The sequence below is a fragment of the Lactuca serriola genome, chromosome 6 (assembly GCF_051521515.1).
Source record: "Lactuca serriola cultivar US96UC23 chromosome 6, Lser_US96UC23_V15, whole genome shotgun sequence".
Taxonomy (NCBI): domain Eukaryota; kingdom Viridiplantae; phylum Streptophyta; class Magnoliopsida; order Asterales; family Asteraceae; genus Lactuca; species Lactuca serriola.
Window position 1 is genome coordinate 4,867,590 of NC_136413.1, and position 18,930 is coordinate 4,886,519.

The 18,930-nt window shown below is 40.0% G+C and overlaps 1 long non-coding RNA gene across 1 annotated transcript; it reads right to left on the bottom strand.

Moving 5' to 3' along the window:
* Positions 1-9,702: 9,702 nt before the first annotated feature.
* On the bottom strand, positions 9,703-11,025 carry LOC145058211 (uncharacterized). Its single transcript, XR_013686270.1, has 2 exons — positions 10,168-11,025; positions 9,703-9,932 (listed from the first exon to the last, which is right to left on the bottom strand). It is a non-coding gene; the product is annotated as an uncharacterized LOC145058211 (long non-coding RNA).
* Between the last annotated feature and the right edge of the window lie 7,905 nt (positions 11,026-18,930).

Below are 18,930 nucleotides of genomic sequence, written 5' to 3' on the forward strand. Positions count from 1 at the left end.
CTACTGGTCGGAGTCTCCTTGTTATGCCTAGCAGGCTTATGGTTAAGACCAGGTTAAGGGCTTCGGAGTTCGAAGCATGATACAAACACCTGATTGGATGCATTTGGATGCAGGTTTCAGCTCAGGATGTGTGAAGTTGTGATGGTTTGGGTGTGGTAAGGCCATGGGTGGTAACCATGGTTGGTTAGAAGTGTTGTAAGACTGCGATGGGATCGTAGCATTCACCAGTTCGAGGTAGACTATCGTTGGAGATGGTCATGAGCGTAAAGGAGATCAGTTTGTGCCTTGGGCATGCTGGTCAGGATTGTCGAGGAGTATTTCTGTGTTTTAGGTTAAGGACCATTAGGGTCCGAGGCGGAGTCGGGCTTGTATAGCTCTAGATGGGTGGGACCCATGGGCGAGGCCGCTCCATGGTATAGTTTGGGCGGGACCCGAGGGTGAGGCCCGTGTGATTATGGAAATACAGGTGAGACATGGTAAGAGACCATTGGGTCAAGGTATTGGATCTTGAGTTACAAGATTAAGTGTGTGGCCAGTGTGTGGCGTAAAGAGATATATAGGCTGGGTAGCCTTGTTATTTGGACTTTTGGGAACCTGGTGGCAGGACCAAGTGTGAGACTGGTAGTCTCTATGATGGGTTGGGAACCTTTATATATCCCGGGTTAGCGAGGGGTTGTTGTGAATCAGAAGGTTCCTGGTGAAATGCGAGTGTAGATCCTTGGATCTCAGGTTATAAGTTGTGTACCAAGTTGATTCCTGGTAGGAACTCGCATTGGGGATCGTGGGTATTTGCGTGTAAGGTCTTCGTTTCAGTGGGATATGAATTAAGGAATACGCATGCCAAGGTTATCATCTGAAGTATTTAGGGTTAAAGGATGGGTTCCAATTTGAAGGTAGATCAGACTCTTGTGGTTGTGTTTTGGGTTGGTTCTGTTTGTGGGGGGGGGGGTGGTCAAGTAAGCATGTGGTTTCAGAAATTCATCAGCAGTACATTGGTTCGACAGTTCAAGGAAGCAGTGTCTTGTTCAGCACCAGAAGGTTTATCTCCCAGTTTGTCTCGTGTTGTTCATTATGTTCATGGAGTTGTTATTACCAGGATAGGTCTTTCTCGAAGGATTATTTGAGCTTTCTGTCAAGAATAAGTGTTCTGCATCAATAATTGGTCTATGATTCTGTTTTCTAGTGGGAACCTCAAGTTATTTGAAGTTGAGTAGTTAGTTGGGAGTTAAGTGGAATGGATTTAACAATGGATCAGTATGGGCGGTCTGTCAGGGAGTCATACCATCAAGAGACTTCAGATTTCAGGTTGAGTATAGATAGTTATTTTGCAAGGGGTTATTTTAGGTTGACAAAGGATTCGTTCATCTTTGGGTTAGCGAGCCCTGATAGGGTTAGTCTGGGTTGCCTTAGGAAGGCTAAGGTATACTCGTGGTTGTGGCCATGTTGCTCAGATTGTCTGGTGTGCCGGGGATGGTAAGGAATGATTTCGAGGACAAAATCTAATTTAAGTGGGTGAGAGTTGTAACACCCTATTCCGAATTGTTTTCCACTTCGGGGTGGTGATCAAGGATTGAAAATTAGTAGACTTAGGACCCTTGAGGAGTTGACATTTGGACTCATTTGGAGGTGGATGATGTAATTTAGATGATCCGGGTGTTCGGTTTGTGTTTTGGAGGAAAAGGGTATCTTCGTAATATCTCAACTCGGTCTTTCATGGAAATTAGATGTTTGTTCGAGAAATTGTAAGGAAAGTATGACTTGATTAAAGCGTAGAGCATCTTGTTACCGTTTCATGGATATAAAGATCGTTGGAATCGGATTTATAACGAAGAAGTTATGGCCTTCGGAGTGTTTTAGGGTTTAAGAAGTAACCCTAGCACACGGGGCGTACTGGTACGATGGTCGGTATGCAAGGCGTATATTGGTGTACGCTTAGCATACTGCAAAGTGTTGATTGGGGATGTGAGACCTCGTACGTTGGGCATACGAAGAGTATGCGGGGCGTACGAGGAGTATGTGAAAACCCTAATTTAGAGTGTTGTAGCCTATATAAGCACTTTAAGTTTGTAGGGCTGGCCTCTCTACTATCCCCCAAGCCCACAAAACCCTACAAATCATCCCTTAGACTCCATTGTTGTGTATTTGAGCTCATTATGTGCATCTTGGTGTGTTTTGGTTCATATTCAAAAAGAAGGATTTTGGTACAAGGTTGTGGATCAAGGAAGAGCTTGTGAATCCTGATTCTCTGCTTCATTTCTAGCGTGTTTGAGGTAAAAGCTATGAACTTGCTCATTAGAAGCTGAGATCTAGCCTATATAGGTTTTGGACCCTTTTTGGCCCCATGAATGAGATCTAGTGGTTGGACACCGCTCTAGGAGCTATGAGTTGCAACTCTTGGTGTTTCTAAGATTCAAAGTCCATAAAGTTGTTACCTTTAGGGTTTAGAATTATCCGTGCATGAGATTATATCCATTTTGTGAAAGTAAGGTGCTATATCTTCAAGTTGGGTTCTTTTGGGGCCTGCAAAGTCACCAAGTCAATGACTTTATGGTTCTACACGTTTATTAAGATGTGGATCTGTGTTTTGGACTTCTAGTCTTAAGCATTAATTGATTAATGAGCGTTTTGGCTTGTTGGGTTTGTACGTATGGCGTACATGTCTGTACGCGTTGCGTACAAGCTATTTAGCATGTACGCTTCGCGTACAGCTGAGTACGCCCCACGTACTCAGCAAGATTGGAGTTCGATGTTGGGCTTCGACTTGGGCCATCTTATGGGTTTAGTTTTTTGGGCCCTATTGGGCCATCACGTTTTGGACTGATAATTATTTTGAGAAGGCCAACAATGGGTTTTGGCCCAATTTGGAAAATTGGGCCCTGAATTGGGCCTTGGGTGGCTAATTTCTTATTTGGCCCTTTTGGATTATTAGGTTTGGGCTTACGTCATGGTCCAAACTAGGTAAGGGGTAAAATTTTCATTTACCCTAGTTATGGTCTGATGGTTTGGATGGGAACCCAATTGTTATTTGAATTTTATTTGATATTGATAAATTAGGGATTGTCGAACCACCAGTTATGGACTATCTATATGTATCGGCACTGTGAGGTGAGTTTCTTTCTAGGATCAACGGGTCGAAGGCACCAATGTTGGCCCATGGTATATGTTACGATGTTAGATGTCTGCGTGACTCTTGCATGTGTTGTGTGGTGGTATGCATACCGGGTGAGGAACGATGCCAGGTGGGGCCTGATGAATATATTGTATGCTATTTATCAGTATGTTTTTTAATGCTTACTGGGTGAGGCCCGATGATGGGTGAGGCTTGATGACTGTATGGTATGCTGTGGTCCTTGTGATTATTGCAGGTGTTCGTAAGAATATATGTTTACATGATTATAAGGTTATATGATTACGGGTGTATCGGGTGGGGCCCAATGTCAGGCAGGGCTTGGTGATTGACAGATTTGTAATCAGAGCGGGGCTCGATGTCGGGCGGGGCCCGAGGCCAAGTGGGACTCGATATCAGGCGAGCCCTGGTGGAGGGCGGGGGCCTAGTATGTGATTGATGTATGTGCAGTATGTGGTATCTTGGGGAACTCACTAAGCTTTGTGCTGATGGTTTTCAGTTTATGTTTCAGGTACTTTGGTTTTCTAATGGAAAAGATCGGGATGATTGTAGAGCACACACTACATGTTTCTGCATTATGTGATTTACTCTGATATGATGATGTTTTGGATAAATGTTGATGACTTTATTTTTTGTGGAAATGATATGTATTAACAGTTTATTAATTTAAAAACGATATTTTTATGGGATTATATGTAGGACGTTACATTTGGTGTCGTTGGAGGAAAAATTTAGAAGAGAAGATCATCCTTAAAGAGTGGAACACCTTGGATACTATATCCAACCATCTTTTGGCACCCTTTGGAGGTATAAAGTTCTGAACTTGATGCTGATTTCATTTAGATCTTTTTAGCCATAGATTTGTGGTTATTTTTGGTCCCATGAGCTTGGTTTTATGAATAGGAGGTACTCTAATTCTTTTTAGTTGTTCTTTTAAAAGTTTGGGAGTGTCTTGAAGCATAAAAATGTGATCTTGGATGTGATATTTAGCCCATGCATGTGTTAGAGGATCTTATTGGGTTAAGAACATAGGGTTTTGGGTATTAAGCATTTCATAGCCAAGCAAAGTCATAAACTTGGAAACTTTATGACTTAGGACATCTTTTTCGGCTTTGATCTGAGTTTTGGGTGGAATGGATTAATGAAATAAGCTCTTAATGGAGTGTTCGTGTGTCATAGTTCTAGTCGACTCCACTGCTCAAATGTTGCTTGCTCTATGCTTTGTGGGACTCATATTGATTTGAGTAACTATTAAATGATTACGTTAAATTACATGTTATCAAGTTTAAATAATCTTAGAGTGAAGGATTTGGTCATATTATGCAGATCTTTTTTGAGTCTAACCATAGTAGTGTTGAGTGTTTTAGTCGAAATATTATTAATTTTTGTTGTATGTAATTGTATTCAAGAAGTGGTTAGCTGACATTAATTAATAGGGGTTCCTTTAGCAGCTAATGGCAGGGGGACGTGGGGAATCCTAGAGGGCCTAAGAAGTGCTTTAGTGTGGTTGTTACGCTGTTGAGCAAGTATTGGGAGTATTATTATGAATACATGACTTAGAAGACTCAGGATAATTCTTGAGGAAAATATGGATAGGTGTGGAATGTAGTATTAGGCCCATACTACTTGAAGCGTAGGTTTCATACTCGAACCGAGAAAAAAATCCAGAGATTCTAAGAAGTTGATCGGGCAGAAGATAACATGGTTTGATACCATGATTCGTGGTAGTTGTTCCATATCTGTCAGTCTTTTGGTTATGTTTTTTCAGGGATGAGGATGGGTCTGGTAATTGTTTTGGGCCTTAGGGGCGATGTTAGTTGAGTTTGATTGGTGTAGACCTAGGTGAGTTTGGTGGTTTTAAGGCCTCTAGGGCCTTGCTCAAGGTCGTGCATTTGAGTCGTGGGACTTAATAAGGAAACAATTGTTAAGATCGGATTGAGGATTGCAGCTGGAACTTGATTGGTTGACAGATGGATTAGAATGTCGTATCTATGGCAAGGATTATGTCCTGACAGTTTTCTGAGAAGGAGTGAGCAAGCTTGTGACTTTAAAAGTTGGGATGTAAACCTAACATGGGGGCTAGTTGGTTGCAGTGTTTGGCAGCAATATGATAGTGTGGGAATGCGTAGGAGGATTGATGTGGTGTGGATGCTCAATGATGTGATCAAGGGTCTGTTTTCCTTGGATGTAGGCAGGTCAGGTAACGGATTGATGGTTGGGATTGTAGGCAAGGAGTGTATGTTTGGGATATTAAGTCGGTGTTTTGCTTATGCAGTTGCATGAAATCCTTAATGTTAAAGGTGGTTTTGATTGAAAAAATTTATGAGGTTTTCATATGAAATTCAGAATCTCTTAGGGTTTCCTTAGTCCTTATCTGGAAGATCATCTTGCGTATGTTATACCATACAAGAGTCGGGGATGGTTTGTACTTGGTTGATTTGGTTTGATATATGGTTTGGATGCAACACCAATGGGTGATAGTTCGAACCCTAATTGGGGGAGAAATAGGTATTCTGTTGGAGGATCATCGATCTGTTCAAGTTTGTGATGTTGAAAGAATGGTTCATAAGGATTTGTGGTACGGGTTTATGCAATTTTGGTTCAATACTTGGCCAAGTCAGGGGTGTAGAGTAAGTGGTTATCGGAGGTATGTGTTCAGAGGATACACGAGTTGTCTCTCGGCAGAAAGTAGTTGCTTAACGAGCTCGTTGTATCCATTGGTTCCTTTTTGGATTCCAATTTATAAATGAGGAGTCGCCAGGATCATTCAGGTTGAGTATCGGTTGTTGAGGGATTTGCCAGCTCATTGTATGGATTACTATTTATAATCTAGCTTAGGCAGTTGTTGATTTGGAAATCAGTTACAGATTTGACTGGAATGCTGGTGATCACAATTAAGATGGGAATAACCATGAAAACCCGCTCAAACACCATCGATCAGTTTATAATCTCTCATTGATGTGCCGGTTAACTACACACGCTCCATTAACAATCATAAACAAGAGTTGTTTCATCATTTCACCTTTATAGTCCCAAATTAGTGTGATGGTTAACCACACATGCTTCGCTAACGACTCATAAGGAACGATGTGTGTTTTCATGGATTAGAATACAATTTCACATTTTTCCTAAAGTAACTAGAGTGGGATTTATAAAAGGTTTAGTTTCTTTGTAGTGTAATACTTTTAGAGGTTATGTCCTATCAAATCTGTTCGTGTAACGACCCTCCACCATACAATTGAGTGGTGGGTGAGAGTGGACACCCATTCAACGGTCATTTTATAGGTTGTTATCCTTATACCCTGCTTAGAGTATAACTTCATGAATAAGGCCTACTAATGATTTGAATGACTTGTCTTATACGTATAATATATTAAACTTTTAATCTAGGCCTGGCAAGCGTGTCGTGTTCGGGTTGGCGTGACGCAGGTTGGCGGGTTGGCGGCTCAAAATATGTCAACCCAAACACGACCCATTTAAATATACAGTTCACGGGTTGGCGGGTTTGGAACATAAACCCATATATGACCCACCAACCCATTTATTTATACGGGTTAACAAGTTGGCGGGTTCGTGGGTCAGATTTGGGTTCGTGGGTCCGAATTTTAGATATTTAAGTCTTAAACATCCAAATGAAAATTAAAAACATTTATAGATACATGTTACAGACTTAGCCTTATAGGTTATGACTTATGACCTTAGACCATCTACCACGAGTTATAATGTCAAAACAGTCAAATGGTGTGTGAATAAATGGTATATATTATATAATACTTATTAAATATTAATATTTGATACATAAATACATTTAAAAATAAAATAATTTTATTTACTAAGAATATAAATGGGTTGGCGGGTCAACCCGTTTATTTTTTGAGAAACTCATATATGACCCGTTTAATAAACGGGTTGGCAGGTTTAGCGGGTTGGCGGGTTGAAAAACTTAACCCAAACCCATTTATTTCGTGTCGTGTCGCATGTCGTGTTGAGAATTGTCAGCCTTATTTTAATCATAGATAGTATAAGGTGTATTTTAAATCTTTTCAAAATACTAGGTTTAAATATTAATTATCTAAATTAATAATATACATGATTAATCAATTTAAACATATCATGGATTTATAATTATCTTTTAATTAATTTTATAATTAAATTTATTATTAAACCGATAAGGGATAATTCAATTCTAATTAAACAATTATCAAGTAAGGATATCTCCTAATATTAAGGGATTTTATTTAACCATCGAAAACATGAAAAATCGGATCTTAACTGATTTCTAAGTAGATAATTCCCAAATAACAATCAGATAAATCAAATTAGGCAAGAAATCTTGAAATTATGTATTTATACTGAGTTCATGTCATAACAAACAATTTTCATGTCGTGAGATCAATCTGAGAGAAAAAAAATTGTTCAATTTAACTAATTTGCAATCAATGTTTGATAAGCCTAAGCTTTGATGCCAGTGATAGGTTTTATAGAAAACAAAATCATATAAAATTCAAAAAAAATAATTAACAATTAATAGGGTACATGCATCCTATAAAATATCTATGTCACAACACTTTGAAGGCAACATACTATGCACAAAAGAACAAGCATAAACCCTAACGAAATCAAAATAATTAGATTGGGGTTACATACATTTGATTTATTGTAGTAAACAAATCACTTCAATCTCCTTGTAGTGTAGGTTTTGGAAATCTTAGCACCAATAGTTTAACGCCTCTAATTGCTCACACCCAAACCCTAGAACTAGAAGACACTTAATGAGAGAGGACGAGAGTATAAATTTTGTTCATATACTCCTTAGAATGAAATACCACAAAATTTTATGACCAAAGGGTCCTATTTATAGTTTAGGTAACTTAGGGACAATGCAAGATTTAAATAATTAAATAATGGATTTAATTCCAATTCAAATAATTTCCTAATTATCATCTAGGAGGTTTCAGGAAACCTTAAGGAATTCCACAAAATTGTCTATGGCATGATGCTTCTAGAATTGCCTCATTTGTTCAACTATTAAACAATTACAAATTCACTCATTTGCACTTTTAATTAATTTTGGTTAATCCTAAATTAATTCCAGATTAATGCTGATTAATAATTAATTAATTGTAATTGATTTCGTATTAAATTATTAATCATATAAATTAATAAATAAATTTTATATTTCCTATTAACATATTAAGCATATAATATATTAACTAATTATTTCCTCATAATTTCTAATTAATTTATCAATCATATAATAATCTAACAAATTATCATATCTCTATAAATATCATTATAATCAAGTTCTAGTTACGAGGGAAATCTAACAAGAACTTTGTTTCTAATTACAATAATATAGCAATTTTGATAATGACTTAGAAAAATTATTCAACAATCATGACCATACTATTCACTCACTTTTTATTTTTTGTGAAACTCAAGCATAATCAATTAAAAAGGTGGAAAAGTTGTATGTATGTTATGATCATGTACATGCACTGATAGCCTCAATGGAACATTAATACGTTTACATGACATTTGATTTTGACGTAGCTTTATTTTTTTTCTCAAATTTGACATTCTATTTACCAATTTGTTATAATTTTGAGCACTTGATCAGTCAACCAAGTTGCCTCCTGACATGTCATCTCGATGATGTGACATATTGGCGTGTCAAAATTGAAAAAAAAAATTACGCTATACAAACTAAAATTTTACTTTTTTCAATTTGACATTAAGTTTTCATTTTTTTTTTCAATTTCGACACTCTATTTTGTTCCAATTCTACGTAATGTTGACAATTTTTCATTTGAAAGCGTATAAATTGTTTTTTTATTATATTTGAAACCTTATAAATATATTTTTTAAATTTATAATCCACATTTTTATAAATACAAAGGATTTTACATTCAAACCATAATGTTATGTATAAATATGTATTAATTATATTATAACTATATTTTTCATTAGATACACAACTTTAATATGATCTTCGAGGTGCGAAGTGCACGGTCAGATAAGCTAATATGATATCGGAAACACAGGGTCTAGGGGTTACTTTAATTACCAACTGACCGTTCGTTGTATATATTCATGATTTTTGGTTCTTGCATATATACTTTTTCTTCACATAACAATATACAAAAATCTTCTCTCAAATAACATCAAACAATATAAGGTATTCTATGTTTCTGAATTATAGATTTTGCATGAAATCAAAATTAAGTTTTCTTGGAGTATCCAAAATATGATTTTGTGTTACTCCGTTATCATGTCACGTCAACATCATAAAACCAAATAAAGCATGAAAAATCCAGTTAGAAGATAATTAATATACAGTAACATTGTGTTTTGAATGTAAAAAACATTGTATTTTTACAATAAATATGGTTTTTAAATTAAAAAGGATATATTTATACGTTTTAAAATATTATTTATACGATTTTATCTGAAACAAAAAAATGATATTCGATTTTGAACAAAAATATGAAATGTCAACACTGAAAAAAAAAAATTAAACAAATATATTATATTTGATTTAGAACAAAATAATGGAGTAAAATGTAACATCCCAATTTTCATGGCCAAAAATTTTATTTTTGATTAAGTAACTTATAAAATAGTTTACTGAAAAACATCTTAGATTCATATCGTTTCATAAATCATAGACACGTGTCTCAAACCTTAACATAAAATAATAATAATGTCAGAGTACAGTCCCAAAAATCTCATAATGTGGAAATCTTGAGTGTGTGAGTGATGCGCTGCTACCATGTTGGCTCTTTCCCTTTCGAAGAATAGGTACCTGAAACAAAACTGAAAATTATAAGCACGGAGCTTAGTGAGTTCCCCCATCATACCACATACCATATAACAAACATACTGTCGGGCAATTATGGGGGAGTTTTTAATCAACACATAGTGATTACAAATTTTATTTACCAAACAATAGTACATCCAAATTTAATTACTAAAACATAGTAATTTTGTTATATACGCCACTTTTTTCTTAAAAAATCAATCCCATATACTTCATTTACCAAATTGCCCTTGGCTTCCTCCATCTCTTTTCGTTGGTTATCTCTTTCATCCTACTAGCAAATCTTTCAACATCGATCACCACCTGTCATATCCGATCAACAACCTTTCCATCCCCTTTTCATCTCTATCGATCACTGCTCTGTCAACTAGCAAGTATCGTTGCTAAGTATCTTCGACGACAACACTTGGATTTTATTTTGGTGTTATCATAAACAAACCAACACTTGGGGATAGTTTAAATTTTCAACTAAGCGGTGGTTCGGATAACGACAGAGGGGTTGGGGGATTTGTAGGATTTCTGGTTCGAATGGTGCGATCGTTTAGTTATCTCTTCAAGCAAAACAGGAGAAGCTATTTCTTTCACTATCTTTTTTCTACCGGTCGATTAACTGGCAGTTTATAACCACGTCAACCCTGAGAAAGAAGAAAACTCATTGTCCCATCCGGAGCATGCACCTGCAACTCAAAACACAAAACAAATACACGAACATGGATTGTATTTTGTATAATTTGAACTAGACGACTCACATATTTCCCCGTTCATGATCTCTCATCATCCAAACCACTCTATCTTTCAACACCATTCCCCAAGTATCGGTGTAATTTTGAGGAACCAAATCAAAATCAAAATCCCTGTTTTTTTGGTGGTGTGGTTTTCGTAGATACATACCGGTGAAGGAAAGTTATTTTTTTTCAGTGTTGTGATCCATCGGAGATAACATGTGGTGTTCACTAGTAGAAATGGATAGAAAGAGAAAAATGAAGTCGGAGTTGGCAGGCGATGGTCGCCTGTACTAAGAAATGTGATAAGGAAGAAGTAGACTGATGAAGTTTGTAGAATAGATGGAAGGTTTGGGCCATCTGCTAAATTTCAGTATGCTTTTTATTTGTTTTTTATTTCTTTAATATAAAATGTGATGAGTTCTACAAAAGTGCCATGTTTTGGTATTTAAAATTGAAAGCACCATTGTTTGGTAAATAAAATTTTTAGTTACCATCTATAAGTAAAAACTCCAATTATGGGGTGCTCGGCCTACCTTGTCTGGCAATTCTGGGGTGCCGACCTACACTGTCTAGCACTTATGGGGCGCCAACCTACCCTCCGGTTCATCTCAAACGGCTACGTGGACTATTTCACCCCTAACACTACCACATAATCACATAGCATAAACATACTAGCAGGCATATCTGCAGTGCCCGACCTACCTTACGGTCCTTACGACCGTAACACGGGGACTATTCCCCCTACTATCTACTATCACATAACATCATATCATGCTAGCACATAATCATAACAGAGAACAACATACCAGATAATTATCAAGAATATAATTATCTATACTATAACTTTTACTAGTGAGCCGACCTTGGTGCCTTAGACCCATTTCTACTAGAAGGTAACTCACCCCAGTGTCATGAGGTGTCTAAACTGTCCTCGCTGAGGGAATCAACTCCTCTCGATCCCTACACATAACAATCTTCCTTAATTACCATTTCATGGTCAACTAAGGTCAAATTCAAAGTCAAGGTCAACACCTTGGTCAAAGTCAACTCTGGGTCAAAGGCAACATCTGGTTGACTTAACTCGCTGGGTTGACCCACCAACTCGCCGAGTCTTTCAAGAACTCGTCGAGTTCTCCTTCATACAAGGTTGGGACTTTCTACCACTGACTCGCCTGGTTCATCCTTGAACTCGTCAAGTCCTTCTTCATGCAAGAAGGCACGTATAGTCCTTGACTCACCGAGTTCCTTATGAACTCGTCGAGTTTGTCTTCGTGCAGATGGGACTTAGTCTTGAACTCGTTGAGTTATGTTCTTGAAATTGCCGAGTTCCATGATCTTCAGGCCTACAATGAACCCAACAGGATGAGTGTTCTTCCAGCTCAACACATTGTCCAATATCAGAAGAGGTTTGGGGGAAACTGCAACCCGACTCGCCGAGTCCCTCTATGTCCAAAACTATCCAGTTGACTTCGGTCTGGCTTAATGCATTCAAAACATATATCTGACCTCCTAGGGTCCATATTACACGTAAAGTTACAAACTTGACGTTCATGCATGGGGTATTTGGCTCAAATGGTCCTAAAAAGAGGTTTATATGGTGCATGGGACTCTTATAACAATAAAGTTGGCACCTTTATGCCATGAGAACCTTCCAAGGTTCAAGATCTAAAGTCAACAATTTACATTATGCTCTAAACCCGAAGGTGACTTAGAAATGCCCCAAAATGACAAGATTCAAGCCCTAAAGAAGATCTAACAAATGGGAAGTCAAGGTTGAAGCTTTTTATCTCAAACAAGCTGGAAATGCAACCAAGACTCTAGATCTATTGCCTTTTTCTTGAACGTCCAAGCCTTTCCTTCCTTCTCTAAGCTTCAAATCACAGAAATGGCACCAAAATAGCTTAAGAGCACTCATAACTGATTAGGGTTTCGAGAATGGGGTCTGAAGGTGATGGAGGTTGGAGTGGAGGCCACTTAATGTGTTCAAATAGGGTGCAAACCCTCAAATTTAAGGTTTCATTCAGACAGGTCTACTCATCGAGTCGGGGCTTCCGACTCGGCGAGTAGATTCTTCCACCCGCGTCCAAATTAGCCTCCCCTCGATGAGTTGAGGCCTCTAACTCGTCGAGTCCCAGAGTAAAAGTGCAAAAATTCTTATTTAAAATATATACCAAGAACCGGACGTTACAAATATCCCCCACTTATTTTAGACTTCGTCCTCAAAATCTGCTGCTGTATCTGGAAAAAGCTCGGGGTAGTGCTCTCTCATCTCGTCCTCCGGCTCCCAAGTCCATTTTGAGCCCTTGTGGTGCTGCCATTGTATCTTCACCAGCTTGACCCTCTTGTTCCTCGAATCCTTCGAATTCCTGTCAAGGATAGCTGCTAGTCGCTCAATGTAGTTCAGGTTGTCATCCACCTAAATATCCTCTAGAGGCACCACTGCAGAGTCGTCTACTAGACACTTCCGCAACTGGGAGACATGGAAGGTACTGTGAATATGGCTAAGCTCGGCTAGCAGATCCAGCCTATTTGTCACCTTGCCCACCCGGGCTGCAAGCCTGAAAGGACCAATATACATGGGGCCCAACTTGCCCTGTTTCCTGAACCCGATGACACCTTTCCAAGATGACACCTTCAGGAGAACCATATCCCCGACCTAGAACTCCAGGTCTGAACGACACTTGTCGGGATAACTTTTCTGCCGACTCTGAGAAGTCTGAAGCCTGCTTTGGACCTGCTAGATCATCTCCGTCGTCTTGAGTACCAATTCGGTACTCCCTATGACTCTTTGCCCAACCTCACCCTAGCATATCGGGGTCCTTCACCTCCTCCCATACAACATATCGAACGGAGGGCGATCAATACTCGTATGGTAGCTGTTTTTGTAGGAGAACTCAGCTAATGGAAGATAGATATCTCAGCTACCACCGAAGTCTAATACATATGCCCGTAACATATCCTCCAAGGTCTGGATGGTCTGCTCACTCTGACCATCCATATATGGGTAAAAAGCGGTGCTGAAGTCCAGACGGGTACCCAACTCATCGTGAAACTTCTTCCAGAACCTGGAAGTGAGCCATACGTCTCTGTCATAAATCATGAAGACTGGCACTCCGTGTCGAGCTACTACTTCTCAGATGTAGATATCGTCCAACTTCTCGGCCTAGAAGCTCTCCTAGATCGGTATGAAATGGACACTCTTGGTCAACCGATCCACAATGACCCAAATCGCATCCACTGTTGGATTAGATGTCTAAGCCGATAACTATTATTGGTATGTACTCGACCCGAGAGTAGCATGGTCCATTTGGGCTGCATAGCACCAGGACAATTTGTTAGGATGGACTATTGAGAGAAGGTTATATATGATTTATTAATATATTATGAGTTCTAATATATAATATGAAATCATATGTTTTAATTAGTATTGATCAAGAATTAATTTGGAATTAATTTAGTGATCAAAACAGACTAATTAAATCTATAGGGACTAATTGTGTTAATTAGTTATATTTATATGTGTTAGGATTATGATCCATGTTGGACCAAGTTTATGTATGGATACATAAAGAGTTGGGCCATACGAACCATGGATCATAAAACTCATGGGTATGGATTTGGGTTAAACCTATGACCCTTGGAATCCACCATATAAATATGTTGCTTCATGACCAAAAACATGTGCTTCTTTTCTTAGAGAAATATGGAGGTGTTTTGGTGCATGGAATTCTCTCTCAAGAATCACCTTTGTCCTAGGTGAGTTGTGATTCCATTTGAGGTGCAACACTTGGGGAACTAAGTTCTTAAAGGCCATAGTCTTTCTAGCAACACCAAATACATCAAGACTTTAAGATATAAAAAAAGGTATGTTACCCTAACTAGTATATTATATGGTTTATGTCAAATGCATGCTAGTTATAGGTTTACTGCCTTGGAAACCATTTGCATGTATAATTAGTGAAAACATAGATCCAAGGTTTTTAAGGTTGTATGTGCACCATAGTATGTTATAGTATACAAAACCCATCATCCACTCCCCGTGCGGTCCTGGGAAGATTCGTTTCCATAGTAATATCTTCCTATTTCTACATAGGGATATCCAACGGTTGTTGTAACGACGTGAAAATTTTAAAACAATATTTCATTTTTAAAATGCATACCTTTCATAACATATCGTATAAAAATCTATTTTATTCAATTACAAAGCACAACTCCATTATTAATCCAGGAACCATTTAACTCTTTCTCCGGTGTGTACAATCAAGTCGGTGCCGTCCCGTGATCCTGAGAAGAAAACCTGAAACATATAACACATAACACGGTAAACACAAAGCTTAGTGAGTTCTCCAAAATACCCATACAACACATACTAGCCACTCAAGGCTATAACTCTATGGACCCTCTGGTCCTAACTCTATGGCCCTTCCGGTCCTAACTCTGTGGACCCTCTGGCCCTAACTTTGTGGACCTTCCAGTCCTAAGCTCGTTGGACCCTCTGGTCCGGTCTGCTTGAGCCTTCCGGCCTCATGAATCGTTGAACCCTCTGGTCCGGTCTATAAACTCCGCATAGCATAAATCACAAAGACATAATGCATAGCATGTCACATATAATAGAATAACATAATACTCAATGTAAGCACATAAGACCATCCGGTCACACATAACTACCACTCAAGGTAAAGTATAGTGAGAAGACTCACCTCGGGTGAAGAACAGCTCCTGTAAACACTGCTGCTACGCACCAGCCTCTAACTTTGTGCCAAACCCACAATTATCTCAATTAGGAGCTAAGTCCAACCTCTCACTTATTGGGTATAAAGATAGACCACCTACCAGCCCATTAATGCCCTAACTCACTGGGCCCACCAAGGCCCAAAAATAAACGGGCCCACACACGGCCCAATTCCCAAACAAAAGGCAAGCCCAACCCAAGGTCCCCAAAGCACATATATATACACTTCTTTGGTCCAAGACTCTATTGCATGAAGCCCAAACTCCAGGCCCAACACTCAAGGCCCAACACAATACATAACTCAAAAGCCCACAGAAGGAGTTACGCGGGGCGTACCTCCTTGGTACGCTCAGCGTACTCCAGCGCGCGTGAAACTGATCGGGGACCTCAACACACTACGCGGTGCATTTTGAGACTTACGCCCAACGTAAGTCCCAGACTTATCTTTTTCTCTATTTTTGGTCTGAACAGGTTAAGTCATGGGCTCATATCACAAATCTAGGCTCTCTACTGCCTCTTCAGTCATAAAGTTGAAACCTTTGAGCCTTTGCATGGCTGAAAAGGCCACTAACCTCTCCAAACTCTTAACCTCTTTCCTCATTAAGTCCTTAACTCAAGCATAACTTAATGTTAACGACCAAGATTGGATTTTTACGAACTCACAACTCATAATACACTGAAATAAGGCAGATTCTAACCTATGGAGGCCATTTGCTCATAAAGCCTCCACCTTAGGACCAAAACCCTAAAAGTTGGTCCATCAAGCACAAAACAAAAATGATAAGGAAAGCTCTGAGCTTTTTACCTCTAAGTGAAGCTCCACCCTTTGAAGAACTCAGATCCAAACTTGTACTCCAACTTTTAGTCTCCACAAGAACCTCCTCTTCTTCTTCACCATCACACAATGGCACTTTCTAGCTCAAAACACCCACACATAACTTTAGAACGATGATGATGCTCTCTTAGGGTTTCTCTCTGTGAAATGGTGGCTGAGGAAGAGACTATATCATTCCTTTTATAGTCCTCTAGTCCCATTTAGGGTTTTGCATTTGGGCCAGTTACGCCTAACGTACTTCATGGAGTCTGTGTTTATTATAAGAGAATGAGTACATGCAGTGTACTCTTCAGTACGCCCGACGTACTCCTTTGCAACATTTTCCATTTAGGGGCTAATCTTGACGATTTGGAGAAGAAGAAGGGTTAAATAGATATAGCCAAATTCCCGGATGTTACAGTTGTGTCTTGTCGTGAGGCTTCTGGTGCTAAGCGTTGAACTTCCTACAGGTCAGGCAACTCTCAACGTACTATGCAACATCCTGCATCATGTAGGGCCACCAATAATCAGGACGAAGATCTCTGTACATCTTCATTGCCCCGGGATGAATAGAAAACCTGGATTTGTGCACCTCCTCCATCAGCACCTGGCACACACCTCCATGATACGAAACCCACACCCTACAGTGTAGTGTCAACAACCCACAGCTATCATAGTCGAAGAAGGAAACATGCCCCACAATACGCTCTCCCTTCCGATGTTCCTCCTTCATAGCCTCCTGCTGGGCCTCTCGAATCTGCTTCAAAAGCGGAAGCACTACTGTCATCCGCAAGAAAATATATCCGATCGTGGCCGCCTTGCGACTAAGAGCATTAGCCAGCACATTGGTCTTCCTTGGGTGGTAGAGGATCTCATAGTCATAATCCTTCATCACATCCAGCCACTGACGCTGCCTCATGTTCAGATTCGGCTGATCCATGAGGTACCTCAAACTCTTATGGTCCGTGTAATTAGTACATCGGACCCCATAGAGGTAGTGTCGCCAAATCTTGAGGGCGAAGACAACCACCCCAACTCTACATCGTGCGTCGGGTAGTTCGCCTCGTGAGGCTTCAGCTGTATCGAGGCGTAGGCGATAACATTCCCCCTCTGCATCAATACCGCGCCCAAACCAAAAATAGACGCATCACAGTAAACTACAAAATCCTCCACGCCCTCTGGCAAGGCTAGAATCAGCGCCTCACATAATCTCTGTGTCAATGTCTCGAATGCTACCTGCTGCTCAGGCCCTCAACGAAAGACCACGACTTTCTTCGTCAACCGGGTCAAGGGTACGGCTATCTTGGAGAAGTCCTGAAAGAACCTCCGTTAATAGCCTACCAATCCCAGGAAACCTTGAATCTCAGATGGAGACTTCGGAACCTCCTATCTCATCACAGCCTCTACTTTGGCCGGGTCGACCAGAATATCGTTCCGGTTGACAAGGTGCCCAAGAAACTGCACCTCGCGCAACCATAACTCACACTTGGAGAACATGGCATACAAGCTCTCCCTCCTCAGGGTATCCAAAACCTATCACAAGTTCTCCTCATGTTGCTCCTGCGTCTTGGAGTAAACCAAGATATAATCAATAAAACCTATCATACACCGATCCAACATCGGTCTGCATACGCGGTTCATGAGGTCCATGAACGCAGCAGGAGCATTGGTGAGCCCGAAGGGCATCACCACGAACTCATAATGGTCATAGCGAGTCCGGAAAGCAGTTTTCTATACGTCCTCATCTCTGACCATCATCTGATGGTAGCCTGATCGCAAATCAATCTTGGAAAACCAAGATGTCCTTGGTAGCTGGTCGAAGAGATCATCAATCCTCGGGAGTGGGTAACGGATTTTCACCGTTATCTTATTTAGCTCCCGGTAATCTATACACATCCGATGCGACCCGTCCTTCTTCATCACAAACAGGATTGGGGCTCCATAGGGTGAACTGCTCGGTCTAATGAATCACTTGTTTAATAGCTCCAACAACTGTGTAGACAACTCCTGCATCTCGGGAGGAGCCAATCAATATGGTGCCTTGGCTATCGGAGCCGCACCAGGGACCAGGTCGATCCTGAACTCTACTTGTCTCTCCGGAGGTATCACAAGCAGCTTCTCTGGGAATACATCTGCGTACTCTTGCACCACTGGTACATCACTCATCGTCACCCTACCCGCCTCCCGAGTATCCATAACATAGGCGACATTGCCAGCATAACCCTGCTGAAAGGTAGCGCCCAACCCTCGTTGCCGAGCATAAATCTAGTCCACGATGTGGCCTCTCGCCATAAATCACCAACTCTCCCCCACTTGGGGTCCTGACCCGTACCAACTGTTGCACGCAGTTGATCATTGCCCCATTGGGGCTCAACCAATCCATGCCTATAATAACCTTGTTCCTGCGTAACGGAATGGGAACCAAGTCTACCAGGTAGCGCTCCTCCTACAGTCTCGGAACATAATCTCTAAAAACCTCTGATGCTCGTACTGATCGGTCGTCGACAATCTCGACCTCTAGAGGGCAATCTAACATGCCCGAATACTCATGGAACGTATTGCTAAGTGTAAGAGAAAAAAATGATCGGGTAGCACCCGAATCGAACAACACCTGAACTAGAATACCGTTCACATGGAACGATCCTAAACAAAACACATAACATGGCACATAAATATCATAAACAACATATAAATAAAGCTAGGGAGAAGAAA